Here is a 22,346-nt window from a genome sequence, read left to right as displayed (position 1 = left end):
GAGGTGGAGGAAGATGCTAGTGACGACGAGGTCAGGTTGCGCCTTCCTGGACAGAGACGTAGTACTGGAAGCACGTCAACAACTGCATCCTCAAACACAACTCTGCCTCTCACCACAAGTCGTGGTGGCTCTTCAGGTCGCATGGGTGCTAAGCCTTGCATAGCCTGGGCATTTTTTCAGATCGATAAAGATGACCCAACTCGTGTTATCTGTAACATTTGTCAGCAAAAGCTAAGTAGAGGCCAAAAAATACATAGTTTGAGTACTTCATGCATGAACCGGCACATGGACATGAAGCATAAGTTGCAGTGGGAAGCTCAGTGTGCTACAATGCGGCCTAGCCGGCCGGGCCAACCACCGTCTGCCATATCTTGTGCATCCGCGGCCTCTTCATCCTCTGTGACTGGGGGGACAGCAGTCACACCTGTTTTGGGGCGCAGACCTGCCACCTCTTTACCCGCAACAGCCAGCGTGATTGGCAGGTCATCATTTTCTTTGGAGGTGGTAACACCAGCTGGTGTTGAGCGCTGTCCGACATCGATAGCACCACCTTTGGATCAAGGCAACCTAACATGTCCGCCTGCATCTTCCTCACAGACCGGCAGTTTGCCGGGGACACCCTTATCAACCCCGTCTAAGCACAATAGCCAGCCCTCGGTCCCTCAGATGTGGACAAGTAAAAGACCATTTCCTCCTAGCCATGAGAAAGCTAAGAGGTTGAATTTCACCATCTGCAAGTTCTTGGCTACAGATATGCTGCCTTTCCGCCTGGTGGACACAGAGGATTTTCGAAACCTTATGTCCGTCGCAGTGCCCCAGTACCAGATGCCCAGTCGGCACTACTTCTCAAAGAAAGGTGTGCCTGCGCTCCACCAGCATGTCGCACACAACATCACCGCTTCTTTGAGAAACTCTGTGTGTGACAGGGTGCATTTCACCACAGACACTTGGACGAGTAGGCATGGACAGGGGCGTTACATGTCGCTGACTGGGCACTGGGTAACTATGGTGACAGCAGGACAAGGGGCTGCTGTCCAAGTCTTGCCGTCCCCACGAGTTGTGCGTCAATCCTCTTTATGTCAAAGTTCCTCCACTGCTTCTGCGTCCTCAACCTCCTCTCGGTCTTCCACCTGCACCCAAAGCCTGTCTGGTCATGCGACAAGCTTTCTAACTGCGCAGAAGGGATCCTGCACACCTCCTTACTATGCTGGCAGTAGGGCTCAACGTCATCAGGCGGTTTTTACATTGAAATGTCTGGGAAATGTGAGTCACACAGCTGAGGAGTTGTGGTCAGCTCTGGAGAACCAATTTCATGAATGGTTGTCTCCACTGGACCTGAAACCAGGGAAGGCCGTGTGCGACAATGCTGCAAACCTGGGTGCGGCCCTTCGCCGGGGCAATGTCACACACGTGCCTTGTATGGCTCACGTGTTGAACCTGGTTGTCCAGCAATTTTTAGCCCACTATCCCAGACTAGATGGCCTTCTGCAGAGGGCACGGTCGCTGTGTGCTCACTTTCGCCGTTCGCATCCCGCAGCTCAGCGACTTACATCTCTACAGAAGTCGTTGGGCCTGCCACTTCACCGGCTAAAATGCGATGTGCCTACCCGGTGGAATTCAACTCTGCACATGTTGCAGCAACTGTGGCAGCACCGACAAGCCCTGGTGCAATACGTTCTGACGTATAGCCTGGGCCAACGAGATCCAGAGGTGGGGCAAATCACGCTGGAGGAGTGGTCTCAGATCAGGGACCTATGCACCCTTCTGCACAGTTTTGAAATGGCGACGAAGATGTTTAGTGCTGACGATGCCATTATCAGCATGACTATTCCGGTGATTTACATGCTGGAGCACATGTTAAACAGAATTCGGAGTCAGGTGGTGTCACAAGAGGAAGTGGAGGAAGTAGAGGAGGAGGAGTTGTATGCGGAAGGGCTAACATCTGCAAGGTCCAGACGGTCGGCAGCACCAAGGCGGCAGGCATGTGAGGGTGGGGGAGATGGTTTTACCAGGGCGCATGGTAGCAGCCAAACTAGTGAGGAAGGTGCAGGAGCCCAGGAAGAAGTGGAGAACGAACTGATGGAAGACTCATCAGATGAGGGAGACCTTGATCACATTTCTGTTGTGCGAGGTTGGGGGGAGAGGACAGAGGAAGGAAGCATGATTGTTACCTCGCCACCAACACAACAGGGACTTGGTGCTCCTGGATGCGCAACACACATGAGTGCCTTCTTGCTGCACTACCTGCAACATGACCCTCGAATTGTGAGAATTAGAAATAATCCTGACTACTGGGTTGCCACACTGTTAGATCCCCGGTACAAAAGTAAATTTGCAGAAATTATTCCTGCCATAGAAAGGGATGCACGCATGCAGGAGTATCAGCAGAGACTGTTGCAGAATCTTACATGTGCTTTTCCACAAAATACCAGTGGTGCACGTAGTGAATCTCACAGTTCCAACTTGCCAACCGTGGGACCGTCAAGTGTTCAGCACTCAAACCGTAACAGAACCACAGTATCTGCTGGTAACATCAATTTTGCGGAATCATTTCACCACTTTTTTAGCCTATCCTTTGCAAGGCCACAGGAGACAAGAAGTCTAACACATAGTCAACGCCTAGAGACGATGGTACAGGAGTATCTCCAAGTAAACATTGAAGCCACGACTGTGTCACTGGACCCTTGCTCTTTTTGGGCTTCCAATCTGGATAAATGGCCGGAGCTAGCCACTTACGCCTTGGAGATCTTGTCATGCCCCGCAGCCAGCGTTCTGTCTGAACGTGTGTTCAGCGCTGCTGGTGGTGTGCTGACAGATAAGCGCACGCGGCTCTCCACTGATAATGTAGACAGACTCACGTTCATAAAGATGAACAAATCATGGATCCGAAACGACTTTTCTACCCCTGTGTCATTCTGGGGAGAGTAAAAGCTTGATGATTGGTTAAAATCACCCTACCAACCGTTTTAAGCTTTCAAATTACTAATCATGTTTATCTGTATCTTGGCTGGAAAATAATTTGGGCTTTGTAGCAGTGTGCAGCACTGATTCTATTAGGCCATCTATAATAAGCTCCACCAGATTTAAAATTACTAATCATGTTTATCTGTATCTTGACTGGAAAATAATTTGGGCTTTGTAGCAGTGTGCAGCACTGATCCTATTAGGCCATCTATACTAAAGCTTCACCAGATTTAAAATTAATAATAATTTTTAGCTGCATCTAGCCCGGAAAATAATTTTGGGGCTCCGAGATGCGCAAGACACATAAGTGCCTTCTTGCTGCACTACCTGCAGCATGACCCTCATATTGTCAGAATTCGAAGTAATCATGACTACTGGGTTGCCACACTCTTAGATCCCCCAAACTTTTCGATCAACCTTTTCATTTTAATAAAGACCAAAAAAATGGTCATTTTTGAAATTATAAGCATTAGCAGGTTGTTAGAAACTGAAATCAAACAGTTTTCAACTCAAAACTTTATTCTAGGTGATGTTACATTTTCACATAGGACCCCTTGTTCGAAAGGAGCTTCTGAACTCTCTCGTCCATTGAATTTGTCAGGTTTTGGATGGTTTTTGCTTCAATTGTTTTGCATGAGGACAGAATACCCTCCCAGAGCTGTTGCTTAGATGTGAACTGCCTCCCGCCATCATAGACACTCCTTTTAATGATGCTCCAAAGGTTCTGAATGGGGTAGAGGTCAGGGGAGCATGGGGGTCACACCATAAGTTTGTCCCCTTTTATGCCCATATCAGCCAGAGATGCAGATGTTTTATGTGCAGCATGAGATGGTGCATTATCATGCAGAAAAATGATCTTGCTGTGAAATACACGGTTCTTCTTCTTGAACCATGGCAGGAAGTGCTGTTTGAGAAAATCCACATACATTATGGAGTTCATCTTTAGCGCCTTCAGGGATCCTAAAGGGGCCAACAATCTCTCTCCCCATGATTCCAGCCCAAAACATTACTCCACCTCCTCCTTGTTGGCGCTGTAGCCGTGTTTGCGTGGGGTGTCCATCAACCAGCCATCCTCCACTCCATCCATCTGGACCATCGAGCGCTGCACGGCACTCATCCGTGAACAAAACAGTTTTGAAATCAGTCTTCATGTAATGTTTGGCCCACTGGAGCCATTTCTGCTTGTGTGAAGTGGATAGAGGAGGTCGACAGGATGGCGTATGCACAGCTGCAAACCTCTGAAGGACCCTGCATCTTGTTGTTCGGGGGATGTTGGAGGCACAAGCAGCTTCAAAAACTTGTCTGCTGCTATGACAAGGCTTTTTTGCCGCTGCTCTTTCAACCTGACGTAATTGCCTGTAGGAAAGAGTCCTCAATTTGCCCTTATCAGCACGCACACGTGTGTACTGTGAATCAGCTACATACTTCTTGATTGCCAAGACACTTCATCCTGATCATCGCACAATGTTGATTGTAGTCATGCCTTGACCTAAACACTCCACAATTTGTTGCTTCTCAGCAGCCGACACATCCTTTTTCTTTCCCATTTTGGCAGAAAATGTAGGCTGCTTAATAATGTGAGACAGCCTTCTTAAGTAGTCTTGCCTTTCATTGGACACACCTGCCAAACTAATTAGCACAGGTGTCTGCAATTGCTTACAGTGATATAAATAGCCCTGACACACATCACCATCAATGAGTTTAACTGAGAAACAAACAAATTCTTCCCTTATCACTCCTAAACACTTTTTGCATAATAATTTGGAACACAGTGTACATGTGCTTTTCCACAAAACACCAGTGGTTCACGTAGTGAATCTTACAGTTCTAACTTGCCAACCGTGGTCTGTATGGAGTTGTTCAATAAAGGGCCCAAAATTAAGATAACATAGATGGGAGAGGTCTCTATGAATAGGAATTCCTAAGTATTTGATACCCTGTGAGGGCCAGGCAAAGGGAAAGTTGGACTGGATGGAATCCTATATGGATTTGGGGAGGGAGACATCGAGGGCCTCAGACTTCGCTGCATTGATTTAAAAATTTGACCATGTAACAAAGTGATCTATTTCAGCCATAACAGCATGGATGGATATATGTGATTGAGTGATATATACTAGGACATCATCAGCAAATAGAGAGCACTTGTACTCGGTGCCTCCCACCTCAATCCACCTAATATTGGGGTTATGGCGAATTGATGAGAGCAGGTGCTCCGTCACTAGGATGTATAAGAGAGGGGACAGAGAACATCCCTGCCTTGTCCCATTGGTGATTGTGAAAGGTGATGAAAATGTTCTGACGCGCCCCCTGGGCCTTGGGACACCCGGAGCCGGACCCTTTTTGGTGGATGCTGGTGGTTGTAGTCTCCGTGGCGGCAACCCGGTTCCGTGGCTCAGGGCGGTCAAACCAGTGGCGGAACTATTTATGTGGTTTTGATGTTTAAATGTCCGACTACGCCACCCGTGGATTGCGGTCAGAGTGAACCGCCGCTCCAGGGCAGACCGCTGAGGCTGGTGTTGTGAGTGCAGCAGAGCGTAGCATAACTCCCCACGGGAGGAGTATAGCCTCAGGGCAGTGTATGCGGAGGATGGGGGTGATGGTGCAGGGCAGCAGCAGTAATGACACGGAGTCAGTGATGCAGTCCAGGGCCTTTACTCACAGTTCTTATTATCCAGACCACGTCTGCAGGTAACGGCTGCCCACGTCGTACTGTGCTCACCAGGTGAGGGGCTCAGACAACTCCCAGATAACTTTGGAGTGCTTCACAGGACCCCCTTTGTGTGTCCTTTGTCTGGCCTTTCTTACCAACCCTTCTGTCCGGCTGCCTCGGGCCTCCTCTTGGTAAACTTGGCGCCAGTTTCCCTGACCCTATGTGGTGCCTTCCTAGCGGGTGTAGCGAGGGGCTGCGCCACATAAAATGTCACAGCCTCCTGTTTCTAGCTGAGGGTCGTTTCCTGCCTCCACTAGTTTCGGGGACCGGTCTCCCCCTTTGGCCTGACCCCTCCACGCAGGTGGATTCGGGCGTGCGGTGGCGACTCGCCCGTCCGCACCCCTGAGATCCCTTCGTTCCTCGTTCCTGGAACCTTCTCTGCTCCTCTTCCTTCCTTCTCCCTCTTCCAGGCCTGGGCCTCTGTTACTAGGCCCGCCTCCGGAGCAGAGCTCATGCAGAGCCCCTGCTCCCTGCCACTTCTGCTCAGACTTCTCTGCACTGAACTAAGATGGTGCCCACCTTTTATACTCCCTTCTCAATGCACCCAGGAACTGCTTCCTCCCTGCTCCTGCACTACAGGGTTCCCCTTCCTCAGTGTTCCCTCCCCCCACTCCAGCCAGGGACAGGGACTGTCGTGCCCATCTCAGGGGCATATTGGTCGCCCTGCCCCACGGCAATGTGGTGTAATGCATGCAGGTGTCGGGTCCTGATCCACACTACATCCTTACCTGAGAGTGAGATATCACACCTCTGGGTGAGGTGCAATACCTCTGTAGCAACCGAGCCCTCAGGGTGCTACAGTTCCATTTATCTTCAGCCTAGGTGACGTATTGCGATACAGGGCCGTGATTTTGGCTATAAAAGGGTCCCCTAGACCCCTACCCCAAGCTTTTTAAGAGAATCATATATGGCGTGCCAGGAGACTCTATGGAATGCTTTCTCAGCATCCAACGAGAGTATCTAATTACAAATTTTTAACTGCATCTAGCCCAGGAAATACTTTGTGCCTAGTAGCAGGGTCTGCTAGTCAGCGGATTATCCCGGCTGTTAAGCAAGCTACACCACCTGTAGTTTGGACACTTAATTTTTTCAAAGGAAATGCTTCGGGACCACGGGATACTCAGTGAAGAGCATCAGGAGGCACCCCAAGGCATAGGGGCTGGGACTGGCAGTAGGATGCCTTGCGGTGGACAGCCGAGCTCGATCCTTATAAAAGCTTTTTAACTGCAGCAGCTTTAGTGGACGCTACTGGAGCTGCAATTACGCGGCTGCTGGCATGAGACTTGCCCTCCAATAGATCCTTGTAAATGGATTTAAAGTGTATTTATTCAAATTAGAGAGACAATTTAAATTAAAAAGCTTAGAGCTGCCTCCACCACAGGGGGGCTCGCTCGACCCACCAGCGGACAGGCACCAGTATTGGGAGAGGGGGGCTGGCCGTCAGGGTTCACCGCGGCTCTGGCACAAACCCGGCGACACGGAGGTGGCACGGGCAGGAGCGGACTGAACGTGTCGGCGTCTCACTTTTTGGATTTTAGAAGGGCATGACATGCCTATATCTGTGTCTCCCCCTCCTTTTACTCCTCCACCTCTTTTCTTTTCGCATGACTATATGTACTTGTCACTTTTCCATGTGTTAGTTGTGTCTTCTGAGCAGTTTGTCAGCTTTTGGACACCTTTGAAGGTGTTTTCTATGTGTTTCTATGTGTTTTTGTTTGCCTGCCATTGGTTTTAACGGTGTTCGAAGGTGTTCGACGAACAGTTCGGCGAACACACGGGTGTTCGACGAACCGAACCGAACTCGAACACTACGGGGGTGGCTCAACACTATTAGTTAGATCTTAGTAGAGGACAACGAGAAATTTCTCAGAACAGCTTTGTTCAAGTAACTGAAACTTGGCCAAGTGAGCGCCATAGACTAATTAGTCTTCTTTTTTGACTGGTGTTAAACTTTTATATTGAATGGTATCTAATGTATTAGAACTAGGTTTCTAGGATAAGACTAAGAGGACTGTAAATTTACTCTATATTTTATAGTCTCATTTTACCTTTATTCCATTATTTTAAAATTTAACAGCAATTCTTTTCTATTTTCCCTCTATAAAATCTCAAATAATTATTTTGCAGCCTAGCTTTTTAGTATTCCTCTTTAATATGATATTATATGATTACACCAAATAAGATTGACTGTAATATTTAGCCCCATCCTCACTAGAAGTAACAACTGTGGTCTGTACATAAGGAATATTAAATAGACACAGATTACGTTTTCCAAGTTATAAAACGCTGCTCTGGGCAATATTTCCAATATTTGCAAGTTTGGACTTTTTGTAGATAACATTAACGTCTAGGCCAATGTACATTTCCATAAAATTTGCTGTCAACTCAAGATTTACTTTTTTTTTCCATAGGAAACGATGCTACATGCTTATCAATCATGTACATGCATGTGTCATCAATCAAAATTTTGTCTAAAAATACCAAAATCTGAAATGTAATGAACCAAATTAGTCCTCCTCAGCAAGAGTATTGTAAACCAATGTGTCAGCATGCAGTCTAAAAATTGGAAAGTTTCATCTGTTAAAGAAGAGTGAAGCAAAATTCAAGGAAATATGTTGGGCTTGCATTGGATTTCCTGAGTTGTAGGAAGAACTTCTAACACTTTTATTTAGTTAGCAAAGGTAACATGATAAAGATAATGATTACAGTTAATTCCTACATTTGACATGGTTAAATTTTTCTATAAAATGGAAATGTTGCAATTGTTATTCAGACATAATAAATGCATGATTAATATTACTATTATTCATTGCACAGGAAATTGTTATATTTTTCTGCATAAAAGTTGCAATTATTATTAATATTTAGACATAATTGTGTATTTATTAATTATGTCCATGTAATTAGAGTACACTCATGCCTAGCAAGAAAGGAATAATCAACATGGATTGTGAACATAAATTACAATTCTTAAGTGGTAATTGAAAGCAATGTAAATCAAAATCATATCTAATTTATGAACATGGTTGCCACGATAACACTTTCAATCTAATTGTATTGCTTAGCAATGAACTGGATCAGCATTCCAACATTAATTTCACATTTTAATGACCTCTTATGCAACAGTGAAGAGTGCAGTACTTGCAATGGAAAATTCACACTGGTTGTTTTTTTTGGTTTTTTTTTTTTACGCCAATGGGAAACAAACAGAATTCTAAAATAAAATGTGAATACAAATAGAATAGAAAATAAAACATTTCAATAAATACATAAGATTGTAATGGTAACGATGGATATAGGTTAATGACAAAAATAGACAGAGGTGCGCACAAAACAGTTTGTACGAGGTTAATATGAACATAAGTGAGATGCGTGAGCTGCCTTGTTTTACTTCATAGATCATTTCTGTTCAGTATACAATTCCTTATTCAATCTAAACATACACAATTTGTATAGCGGGGTATATCAGTAGGTTAGATGCTTGTAAATATATTACTATTGCATTATCAATATCTTTAGCCACTATTTATAAAACTACTATTGCAATCAAATTCCACTTAATTGCACTAATTCGCCACCTTTTCGTCCATATAGCCCGTCAATTTGACAGTGACAAAGTGGATTATAGGAGTTGTCCAGTACTTTTATATTGTTAGCCGATCCTTTAGATACAGTAGGTTATGAATATCAGATCAGTGTGGGTATGACACTCGGCACCCCCGCCGATCGGCTGTTGGCGGTGTCGGAACTGCCAGATGTGATTAGTTGGGGAACGGAACAGCTGTATAGCAGCCTCAGTGGTGTTGTGCAGATGCACCACTATTCATTCAGATAGAGGAGGATGTGCAGTACTTGGCGGCAGCCAGCATACCGTTGACAGAGCTATACAGCTCTATAACTGATCACATGTGGATGCCACCGGCACAAGGAACAGCTGATCATGGGGGTGCTGGATGTCACACACCCCCCAACCTGATGTTATTCACCGATCCTAAGGATATGCCATCAATATAAAATTACTAGATATCCCTTTTAATGCTAGTTTATTGTGAAAATGATCAATTATGCTGGTGTAAGTGATGAAGATCTTTGGCAACATAATACAGGAATTGTATAATAGGTGTCTTAAACAAAACAAATATTGCCGGCTAACCCCTCTTGATGTTAGAATTGCTTCCATTCTCAGAATCCCTGATATTGGATGTTTATATGAAGAGCATCCCAGGAGCTCTTCATATAAACATCCATCTTTATTCAAACCATAATAAAATCCACATGAAACCTGTGTGTATAGTCTATAAATATAAAAGACTCCACACACGGGCTCCATGTGGATTTTAATACGGTTTGAGTAAAGCTGCATGTTTTTATAAAGAGTTCCCTTGATGCTGGATTTTTTTAGGTTTTTGTCAAAATACAATGCCTTAAAAAAGTATTCATACCCCATGAACTTTTCCACATTTTTTTACAGCACACCCATAAACCTAAATATATTTTACTGTGAATTTATGTGAAATACCAACACAAAGTAGCAAGTTTTGTGAAATGTAAAGGAAATGACACATGGTTTTCTAATTATTTTAAAAATATAAATCTGAAAATTGTGATGTGCATTTGTGTTCAGCCTCCTGTAGTCTGATACTCCTAAATAAAACCCTCAGTGACCAACTGCCTCCAGAAGTAACAGACTGCAATTAGTAAGTTGAGTTTACTTTGTGTAACTTATTCTCAAAATAATGTTTGAGAACATTTTGTATCAAGAAGCATCAGGAAAACCAAAGAACACATCAGACAGATCAGGGATAAAGTTATCAAGAAGAGTAAAGCAGGGTTATGTTATAAAAAAAATATCCCGAACTCTTATCATCTCACAGAGCTCAGTTCAATCCATTCAAAATCCAAAAATGGAAGGAATATGGCTCAACTGCAAACCTAGCAAAACATGGCCATCCACCTAAACTGACATCCCAAGCAAGGAAAACACTGATTAGAGAAGCAGCCAAGTGACCCGTGGTCACTCTGGAGGAGCTGCAGAGATCCACAGCTCAGGTGGGAGAATCTGTCCACAGGACAATGATTAGTTATATTCTCCACAATTCTGGCCTTTATGGAAGAATGGCAAGAAGAAAGACATTTTTGAAACCAAACCATAAGAATTTCCATTTGCAGTTTGAAAAAGCCATGTGGGGCAAAGCTAGCATGTGGAAGAAGGTGCTCTGGTCAGGTGAGACCAAAGTAGAACTTTTTGGGCTAAATGCAAAATGCTATGTGTGGCGAAAAACTAACACTGTACATCACCCTTAAAACAGCATCCCTGGTCAGTGTTGATGGGAAGATGGATGGAACTAAATGCAAGGCAAACCTGGAGGAAACCCTATTAGAGGCAAAAGAATTGAGGCTGGAGCGTAGATTCAGCTTACAATCGGAGATCCATCCTAAACCTACAGCTAGACTAGAATGGCTTATATCAAAGCATATTTATGTGTTTCAATGGCCCAATCAAATTCCAGACCTAAATCCCATTGAGAATCCGTGGCAAGATCCCAATAAAAAACATTTAACTTTGTGGGTATAATGTGAAAAAATGTGGAAAAGTTCACAAGGTATAATACTTTTTCAAAGCAATCTAGTGTGGCAGCAATAAATGGTATATAACTGTTATCTATTTCACTCGAGATCAGGAGGAAAGTGTCAGAATTGTACAGTACAAGTTCATAAGGGCTAAGGTTTTTTCCTTGTGAAGAATGAAATGCCAGGTCTGGTACACCAGTGTGAGGAGACTTAAACGCCTTGCATGCTCCTCTGGGAAATTAAATATGCAAATTGTCACTTCAGAGAGGAAGAGGACTTGAACTCTAGTGCCACCTATTGGAAGTAGCAATCCTGCAAGTCATTATCAACCCTTTAACGAGCCTTGAAATATGACTTAGGATAAAAGCCAAATCAGAATCTCAATTTATAGATACGGTGTTTCAGGGTATTGACCCTCATCAGTACAGAGTATGAGATCTGAGGAGGAGCATGCAAGGTGTTTAAGTCTCCTCATACTGGCGTGCCAGACCTGGCATGTCACTCTCCACAAAGAAAAATCTTACCCCTTAGATCCCAGTCTTACCTTCTCATCCAGCTAAATCAGATTTTATACTTTGTACTGACGAGAGGCAATACTACAAGTACAAACCACATGCCATTGTATATATTACATGCAGGAGCCAGATAACAGTACTCCAGTGTCATCACTTTGGTGCCAAGCATTGTACTTTTCCAAAGGCTACGCCCCTACTGTAAAATAAGTCAATAGATATAATCTACACTTCTTGATAGTAACAGATATTATTTATCACTTTCCCTCTGAGCCTCATTGAAATAGATTGCCAGCCACAAGATCCGGGACCAGTATTATATATATAGACAATGTGTATTCATGTGTGCATATATTTTGTGGTAAGTAGGTATGTGTGTGTGCCGTCCAAATATTTTGGAATTCCAAGTCAAGGAAAAATCAGTACTGTAAAGTCTTAAAAGCAAGCTATCTTTGTCTATCGTGTAAACAGTATTTTATACGAAAGATACAGTATATTAAATAAGCAGGAATATTGAATGCCAAATAAAGGAATTTTACAACATTGTGTTAGGTTACTACAAAAGTTTTTCCCCATGAGGAACTTTTATGGCATTTTATTAGACTCCAGAGTAGACTCCCAGTATGGGATCTGCAATGTGAAACAGGTTGTCCGCAGCATGCGAATTGTAATGTTTCCATAGCACACTAGCCTCCGTTTCCAGCATAATGTACAGATTATTTAGAAATAAAAATGATGCAGTCTTTGTTATTGGCGCTTTAGGCTTTCGGAGATACAACTTGCTCTGGGTTCTGAGAGGCTGGCACTGCAGAGAGTGGCGGTAAAACATTCTTCTGGGGATAATTTGGCATTGTGATCTATTTCTCAGATGAATAAATCTAACAATGCTTTATGCAAATTCCCTTTCTACCTGAAGTCTTTTCCCTGAGCATTTATTCATCTCAGGATCTCAGAATGTTCTCTGCTGCGTCTGGGTACAGATAAAGGTTTATTATAGTTTTAGCTGTAGCTTCTAAACTACAGAGATTATACTAAAATAAAATACGTGCAGGTTGTTGGCTTTCTACCTTGAGAAATTAATTTCTAAGACTTAAAATATTCTTCTGTTTTAATTGATTTCAGGAGTAATTTGATTTTTATTAACAAAGGCAAAACCATGTTTTCTTTTTTTCTAATTTATTAATCAAGAAATCTAAAAGAACAACTTTTTGCCCAAAAGACAGTAAATATAAATCTTTTTTATATATTTTTTTACCTTTCTGTTTCTCCCACCATGTTGTTTGAAATTACATTTAGGAATTTCATTGTTTTATATGGTTTTGGGTCCTAGTCATAGAGCCACCAATAGGATATGTTTATACATGTCAGATTTGTTCATGTAGAAATGCTCCGATATTACCCTGTCCCATAGGTGATCACATGTCATCATAGCATATCACTACCGTGGTTAACATTGATCTATATGTATGTATTACATACTGAGACACTGTAAAACTGAAAAGTGTAAACTGTCTCTTTAAGGGTGCAGTCGGATGGCTGTGTAACACGGAAGACAATCTCATGGCAATACTCGGATTGGCCATCAGCTCTCCTGACCCGAGCTTGACAGCGTGCATTTCTATGCAGCTGTCGTGCTCGGGTCTTGAGAGCCGACGGCTAGTCCGAGCATTGCCATGTGATCATCATTCGTTTTATATGGCTGTCTGACTACACCCTGAAAAGAAATTCCTGCCTCTTCAGTTATTTGAGTTAGAGATCCTTTGAACTTCACCTTTGATTACCCGTCTTACATTGGCTATATAATAACCATATGTGAAATTTGGCATCTTTAGGATATATCTTCATTACCTTTTTTATTTTACTTTTGCTATTTATCTTTTGAGGTCAAAATCTTGCTTTTGGATTTATTTTCTCTTCCCCCACCTTTACAGATTTGAGTGTTAAGGCTCCCATACTAAAATCAGCGAAAACAACCAATAATGCCAAGATCGAAGTCTCTAACCTTTACCGACAGATGATCTCATGGGAGAGATGCATCCTGTCTATTGAATTTCTGTGACCGATCATTTTTTCCTCCCTCGAGATTAGAAGCAGTGGCTTTATCTTAGAGAAGGTATGGGGAAGTCAGGTGAGATATCTGGTGGATGACTGATGGTTCGGCTGACAGCTATCTAATATGTATGAGGGCTTTTATTCTAATCATATGTACAAGATTCCCTTTAAAGGGGTTGTTAACTACTCCGACAATCCCTTCTAAATCCCTACGTTACCCCCTTGTAAAAAATAACACCTATGCTCACTTCCCATGCCAGCACCGTTCCAGCGGTGTTGGCACTGTCTCTCCCAAGGATTGAGTGACATTGTTATGTCACGCAATCAATGCAGCCAATCAACGCTGGCTTCGCTCTCCTCTCCTTCGAACAAGTCACATACATCCGGAGGGAGTCAGAGCTGCTGCAGTCTCGTTTCCTCCAGACGTATGTGATTTGTCTAAAGGCAAGTAGAGTGAAGCCAGCGCTGATTGGCCGCAGAGATCACATGACATTATTATGTCTTGCGATCCCCTGACGCACCAGTACCAAGACCACCGCAGTATAGATGTTATTATTTTACAAGAGGTAAACATGGGGATTGAGAAGCAGTTGTCCAAGTAGTGAACAACCCCTTTAAATATAGTCCAGCATGATATATATCAAAAACTGATTATGAATGTATGGGTTTAAAAAAATGAACTGAACTAAAAAAATCACATGCTCGTGACAAAGTGCACAAAACTTTTACCAAAGAAGTATAAAATAAATAAAATGATTTCTATTCAACAATTCAGAATAATTATCATCAATTACCAGAGAACACAGCTCAATTAGAGATCACAAATTAAAGCATGTTATACATGTAATTTATTTATATCTGCTGAAAACTATTGTGTTACACTGATACATCTTCAGTAATTTAGTGTGTATTGTACTCTAACTATAATAATTGAAATGCTAATGAAACCACTTAAGTCCCATGAGATGTGCAGGATAGTTGTTTTCTAAGGTATATTATATTTGTGCAAACCCTAAATTACTTTACAGGGCAACCAACATTTTTTTAATGGTGTGAACTGATCCACAAAGCTCAGATATTCAAACTTTTATACAAATACATTAATTGAAATGCTACATTGTCTGTAGATATTCTATCTTTATAATTGGATCTTGGAGAATTGTATTTCTTTTTATAAAATACAGAACATTATTGTTTTCATAAGCCATAATATGGCTCGCTATAGGAATCGTATGTTAAGTGTCAAGATTAGATCCTGGCAAAATAAATGCAGGTACCTTTTTTAAAAAAACAAAACTATATGACTCTGATATAGATTTGGATGCTATGTCATTAGTAAACGAGTCAGCCTTGTTGAGAAAACATGATTATCACAATAGGGATATTGAGAAGCACCATCTATCAGAATGAGTTATCAAATCAGCTGTCATGTGCCGAAAAAGATGCGGGCTCGTCGCCGGAGCCCGCATCAAATAGAAGGAGGCGACTTTAGACGTATAGGCATGTCCAAGGTCGTAAAGGGGTTAATATTGTAAACTGATAGCTGTAAACTTTTCTCATTGCAGACATGGCTTATGTCTTCAATTACTTGGTACTTGTAAAATACCCCCCCCACACACACACAAATTATTTACTTCTCCCTCATCTGAAGTGGGATTGCTGAAGTTTAAAAGTTACATATATATTTATACATTTGTGCTAATATAACCCATTTTTAAATATGCCTATGCATATGCCCTGTTTTGCACATATCACCTCCTGAAGGATGACCCTCCAAGCTCTACTTATCTTCTAGTTGGGACCATCTTGTAGTTCCAGAGGACCTGGTCGATAAAGCATAATGCAGTCTCTATTGGCTGGCTTTTTCTGTGCTGTATCTGGAACAGAGCTTCAACTATAAAGGATAATGTCATGGAAAGAGGTGGCGCCTCCTTCATTATTGCGCTCATAACAGGATGCAGCTACATATTGCAGAATGGGTTGTATACAGGGGGCTTAGAGGAGTAATATTCTGCAGAAGGGACTTTATTTACAGGGGACAGAAAGGATATACTGCAGTATGGGGCTGAAAGGAGCAATATACTGCAGGATGGTGATCTGTATAGAGGGGCTGCGAGAAAATACTGCAGGAATGAGCTCTGTGTAGAGGGCTGAGAGGAAAGATATACTATAGGATGGGGCTGAAAGGAGCAATATATGGCAGGATAGGGCTCTGTATAGAGGGACTGAGAGAATATCACACAGGAAATATACTGATGTAGATGGCAGAAGATAAAATCAGTCAGGTCAAATATACAGGAGCAGAGAGTGCACAAAAGCATAAGGTGAATTCTACTTTTAATTTAGCTTGATGATATTTAGCCAGGAGTGTACAGCAGAGGGTGAGGGGTCTGCAGCACTGAGAAGAAGCAAGTGCAACAGGAAAATATTGTTTTATCTGATAAGACTAGGACCCCTCATTCTGCTATGTGAAGCTGGATGGGCAGATAGCGATGAATAAACACACAAAGGTTGAAGAAAGGATTTTTATGTTGGGCTTAATCACTATATTAACAATAAGTATACATTTGCTGTGCTTTTTGAAAAATAATATGATTGTGTGAATAACCCTTTGAGGTCCCAATTTGAGAATAACCCATTAAGACTTATTAGACTATTGTCAAGTGAACCCACTGTTATTAGTGGGCTTGGCAGCAGTCAAATGTGTATGAGGGCCTCCCAACTTTTCTGCTACAGATGATGTTGGGGAGATGAGGATCCAGCATGTCCAATTTTACACTGCTGATCTTTTTGTTCTTGACGAGATCAGTCACCACCAAGGGAGTGTCTGGCAGAGGCTCTTTCACAGAGAACAGAGCTGAGCACTTGTTTATGGAGGAGTAGGGAGACGTAGCTTTCAGATATCTATTGCATATGGGGTGGTGGGGTTAGGGACTAGTAGGAGGAAGTCCTGACTTGTACAATAATACAGGTTGAGCAAGAAAAGGGGCTATCTTAAAACTAGGCTTTACTAGTCTAGTTATTTCAATTTGTAGAAGTTTTGGGATTTGAAAGGGAGAAAAAATGGTTATACAGCAATGCTACAACATGTAAGAGCTTGAGCAGCCACTCTGTGATGATGGAGAGGTTCCTTCAGGTCTTGTATATATGGCTTTTAGGAGATAAAAGTTACATTATTACTTTGATGAAGAATACCTCTATTTTATTTTCCTTTTTTCCCTCACCTAATGATTCCTCTTTGGTCCTCTCTACGCTCCACCCGGTCTTCATGCTTACTCTTCCAGAGGAGACTGGCATGTGACTGCTGCAGACGATTACTGGCGGTGAACAATGCATAGGAGCATATGCATTTTTTTCTTTCATTTTGCACAATGTTGAACCATTCTTAAAAAAAATGTGAAGGACAAATGCTGGATATGAGATAAATAATAAGGAAATATCAGAATGAACGCTTTCTCATTCTCTATCTTTTTCCCCCTCTATTCTTCCCATCTTCTGTATCTTTATCTTGATTGAGCACAAAATGAAATGTAATTCAAAATATTTAAAGGGGTAGTTTATTTTTTTTATTATTTAATACATGTATTCGTTAAATCTGAAAAAATAAGACAAAACCATTATCTAGTTCAGCAGACACTTACCTTGCATAGCCTTATGCTGTATACAGCCCATGTATAAGCTTTGTGCTGAGCATCAATGCACTAACTGAATAGAACCAAACATGTAATGTGGCCCGAGTCACATTAGCCCTGTTGGTAGCACATGCCGGGGCACATCTGACACAGAGGTAAGTCCTGTACAGTTAGTTCTTGGATGCACCACAAAGAATACATCATGTTCTATACAGACAAAGAACTATATTCATTTGTAAAGCAAGGTAAGTTAGCAAAATCTAAATATCTATATATTTAAAAATATATGCTTCACAATCTTATAAATAGATGCATTAAGCGTCCGCTGGAATACAGCTTTCTATAATAATCCTATTGATTGAGGCTGCACGGCTTGGAATTGCCATGTTCATGTTGTCGGTGATTTTTGGATTTGGTTAGACATGATGCAGGTATGCTATAGACAAGTATAATAGGTTTGAAGGCAGAGCTTTAGATGTGGATTTGAGACAGTAAATCATTGATCAGCTAATCAAGATGAAATGGCTGTTATATAGACAAAGTGACTGGATCTATACAGAAACCGCTGGCTGGCCACTAATTTACTAGATTGGCTGTTCTTCTGAAGAACTATGAACCATGCTCATATTTCTCTTCTTACTAACTAAAACCTATGAAATGTTTTATTGGGTCATATTAAAAACATAGGTGACTGAGAACAAAAGTATAAAAAATACATATACTGGCAGAAAAGAACTCAGACCTTTCCTAGGCAGTATACTTCTGACCAATGCAGTCCTTAGTCTGATCCATGACACAGGACCGCATTAGTCAGAAACGTGTTTGTGTTGCCTGGGAAGGGTCTGAGTTCTTTTCTTGCCAGTTTATGTATTTTTTATGCTTTTGTTCTCAGCCAGCTATGTTTTTATATGATCCAATAAAGGATTTCATTTTGATGGATGACAATGGCTCTTGCGTGGATGCTTATACTGTTTGAAGAGTGCTATCGCCATGCACCAGACCGGTGATTGTGCTTCTCCCTCATAGTCTCTGCTGCTTCATTTTAAATACCTAAATGACATTGAACAAATTTTTATTAATACTGTTCCAGAAAAATATCTATTATTATCTATTTAGTGCCGGGATTCTTAACCTTACTATCACCTTTACCTTAAATAATATTTTCCTTCCTAAAACCTCTGTTTTTATTTGTACCTCAGAGAAGCTTGACATAGGCGATGTTAAAAAAATCTTCTAATTGTATGGCAGTGGCTTAGATTTATTGAAATATTTGCCTGTACCCATGAAAGTAATAGTTACTTTTGCTGCTGTCTTCTGGGGAAAAAGTTTTTAAGTTTTAAAGTTTCTGCAAATGTTAATTCTAGTTTCAGAAAAATGTCCATTATGTTTGGGCTTTCACAAGTTATAAATCCCCTATCCCAGCTGTAAACGATTTGCAGCACAAGTCAAGAAGTGGAAGTTATAATGATAAATTATGAGATGCTTACTATGTGTACAGGTAAAGCATCCAGTAAATATATCCTATACATATGTCAGTGCCATAGAACCACAATTAATTGAAAACAATAACTCCATAATCCATTGAATCCATAATTTAGGATTAAGCATGTTGCATCTTAAGGGGCTAATTCTGACCATGAGTATTACTAGGATACTAAGAAAAAGTGATTATCTCAGCAGGTCTATAAAGCTGTGTAGTCCATTGAACATGCCTCCATGCACAGTGAGTATAGCATTGACTCCTTCCCAGGGTCAACAAATGTAAAAACATATGTTTGAACCAGCACTCGAGATTCGTTAAAAATCTTAATTCTTCATTTATCCAAAATGGCACATGACGAAGATGGTTAAAATCAGAGAATCCTATGCATTCAAGTGGATAGACCACTCTTACTTATCACATATAACAAACATATTGTGGATATGTCCTCTTTTTAAACTAACCTGACAGGAGTGAGAACCAAATCCAATAATCCAATGCATCAATTAAAACCTAATAACTATTACCGTATTTTTTGGACTATAAAGCGCACCGGACCATAAGACGCACCCCAAATTTTGGGGTGGAAAATAGGAAAAAAAAATATTTTCTATATTAGGTATCTTACCTGGGGGGTGGTGGAGCAGGAGGCAGGGTCCTTCAGGAAAATGGCCCGGCGGAAGTGGAGGAATGCTGCGGACCCTGGATACATGAAGCCGGTGCTCCAGCAGATGTGAGTTGCGGTGATGGTGGAGCTGAATCGCAGGTCCCTCCGTTCCCTGCCTGAGGAACCCGGCGGCAGCAGAAAAGGTGAGATGCCGGTGTCTGGCTGGGGCCTGTGGACTGGCTGGGGCCTGTGGACTTGCTGGGGCCTGTGGACCTGCCTGGGGCCTGTAGACCTGCCTGGAGCCTGGACCTGTGAGCGACGTCCGGCAGTGAAGCAGAGGAGCCGAGCCTGTGCCGGGCTGTGAGCGGCGTCTGGCAATGCGGCACAGCAACGTGTGCGGCTATCATCCTGAGGCCGTGATCTACAGGAAAATGGCCGCCGGAGCTCCCGGTCGGCGCATGCGCCGGCTCAGGAGGCCATTTTCCCGTGGATCACGGCCTCAGGAAGATGGCCACGGACACCGGAAGCCGCACATGCTGCTCTGCCGCACCACCAGACACCACTCACAGCCCGGCAGAGGCCCCAGCTCCTCTGCCTCACCGCCGGACGCCACTCACAGCCCGGCACAGGCCCTGGCTCCTCTGCTACACCACCCAACACCAGCCACTCCAGCACAGATACAGGCCCTGGCTCCAGCCGCATCTCACCTCCACCACCACCGGTAAAGTAACGTTCGGACCATAAGACGCACCCCCCATTTTCCTTCCAAATTTTGGGGGAAAAAAGTGCGTCTTATGGTCCGAAAAATACGGTACATAGCGCACATGATAGTATGTCATTAAACAGACACAAAATGAAGGAGCAATAAATAATGGACTTATACATAAAATCTCAATAAAAAAATGGTTATAGTACAATCACTAGTAATGAAACGGTTAGCGATATACTAAATGGCAATATAGCAATAACCAAACAGTTCCTATTGAAAACATGGGGACTAAGGTGAAAAGTTTCTCCTTATGGAGAGTTCTAAGCCGGTGTAAGTAGACTTATAAGCCATGCAATTCTCCTTTGGGAATTTAAATTAATTATTAAATAAAATATTTAATTCCCAGATGATAATTGCATGGCCTATAAAGTCTCCTTACACTGGCTTGGCACTCTCGACAACAACAAACGTTCCCATCTTATATGCCCTGTCAGAGGCCTCTCACCTCAGACCTCTTGCTTTGCACTGATGAGGGTAGAACACCTGAAACACATGTTCTGCAAATGGAGTGTCTGGTTTTGTATTTTTGATCTTAAGTCACGTGGCCAGGGTCCTTAAAATTTTATTTTGATTTTGACTTTTGTTTGCCACCCCCAATAGGAAGAGTTTAAGTCTTCTTCCTCTCTGAAGAGGATATTTGAACATTGAAAACTGGCAACAAAGGCAAATATACTAAAGCCACATTTTTTAAATGGGATTTTTTTTTAAATGACATATTGAAAAGATACGTGTGTTTAGGGTTATACATTATATGCCTATTATCTAGATGACCCATGATTAAAGGGGTTGTCCGGTCCAAATCATCACTGTGCACTGTGGGTATTCTCCGGTTTCTGACTTGGGACAAGAGGGTATGTATGAGCATATATAGTTATACATACTCCCGGCCAGGGCCCGTCTAGTGGGCTTGACCTTGCTCCATACAAGTGTATGGAAGCAAGGATGCACCCACTGGCCAGGTGTATGTATAACGCATACATGCCCTCTGGTCCCGGGTCAGAAACCGGCTAATCTCCCCCTCGGCGCACAATACATCTGACCACAAATGTGTTAGGATACTCCAGATTCCCTGTGGATTATGTATACCAGTTAAAAATTCTGCAACTCTCATCCTCAGATCCAAAAAACATGGTGAATGGAGGGAAAACCTCATTAGACTATAAGCATCTTGGATACCCACTTTAATACATGATATTCCTTTTGTATGAAATTGAAAAATGACTTATCTTCATTGAAATATTATGATTGGATAAATCTCATTTTCTTATATAGTGGATTGAAATATTAGTCTCCTAAATCGTGGGCCATCTACATAACATGCATATATAACCCTGCATACTTGTGCCTGTTTTCAATAGGAACTGTTGGGTGATTGTTATTTTGCCATTTAGTATATTGATAAGCGTTTCATTACTAGTCCCTTACACACCTTAGACGCCTATTGCAGTTTTATGTATAAGTTCAATATCTATTGCTCCATCATTTCTTGTCTCCTTAACACTAAGCTATAATGTGTTCTTTGTAAAATTGTTTAGGTTTAGATTGATGCACTGCATTTTGAGATTTAGTTCTTACTCCAGTCGAGTTTGTTTAAAAAGAGAACATATGAACAATATGTTTGTTATATGCCATGAATAACCTGAAATGCGTTGGTTTCTCTGACTTTACCCATGTTTGTCATGTGCTGTTTTAAATAGATAATGAAAAATTATGATTTTTAAAGCATCTCGAGTGCTGGTTGAAACTGGCAACATTCTTACTTTCGTTGACAATGAGTATTACTTGACGTGTTGATGAGACATCTTTTGACATAGAAATGATTTTTCTGTAAAATACTGTATTAGTTCAATGTGCAATAATATTACTACTGAATAAATATATCAATATCTGCCAAATGCGAAACTTGGCACAACATCCTTTGCTTTCTGTTTTTCGGTTCATTAATCCAGCCCCAAGACAGATAATTGTTCCAGTTCTTTAACTAATAGGTTGTTTTGACATTTGTTATATTCTGTTGAATTTTGGATTTTCATGTAGCACAGAAAGATG

The 22,346-nt window shown here is 42.0% G+C and overlaps 1 protein-coding gene across 4 annotated transcripts in view; it reads left to right on the top strand.

The window, feature by feature from the left end:
• KCND2 (potassium voltage-gated channel subfamily D member 2) overlaps positions 1–22,346 on the top strand; it is a 677,709-nt gene that overhangs the window by 474,895 nt on the left and 180,468 nt on the right. The window lies entirely within an intron of this gene.

Source organism: Phyllobates terribilis, unplaced genomic scaffold (genome assembly GCF_046119375.1).
Source record: "Phyllobates terribilis strain yellow unplaced genomic scaffold, ASM4611937v1 Scaffold_11__3_contigs__length_659146591, whole genome shotgun sequence".
Classification (NCBI taxonomy): domain Eukaryota; kingdom Metazoa; phylum Chordata; class Amphibia; order Anura; family Dendrobatidae; genus Phyllobates; species Phyllobates terribilis.
Note: the sequence above shows the minus strand (reverse complement) of the source record. Positions and strands in the feature narration are given on the sequence as shown.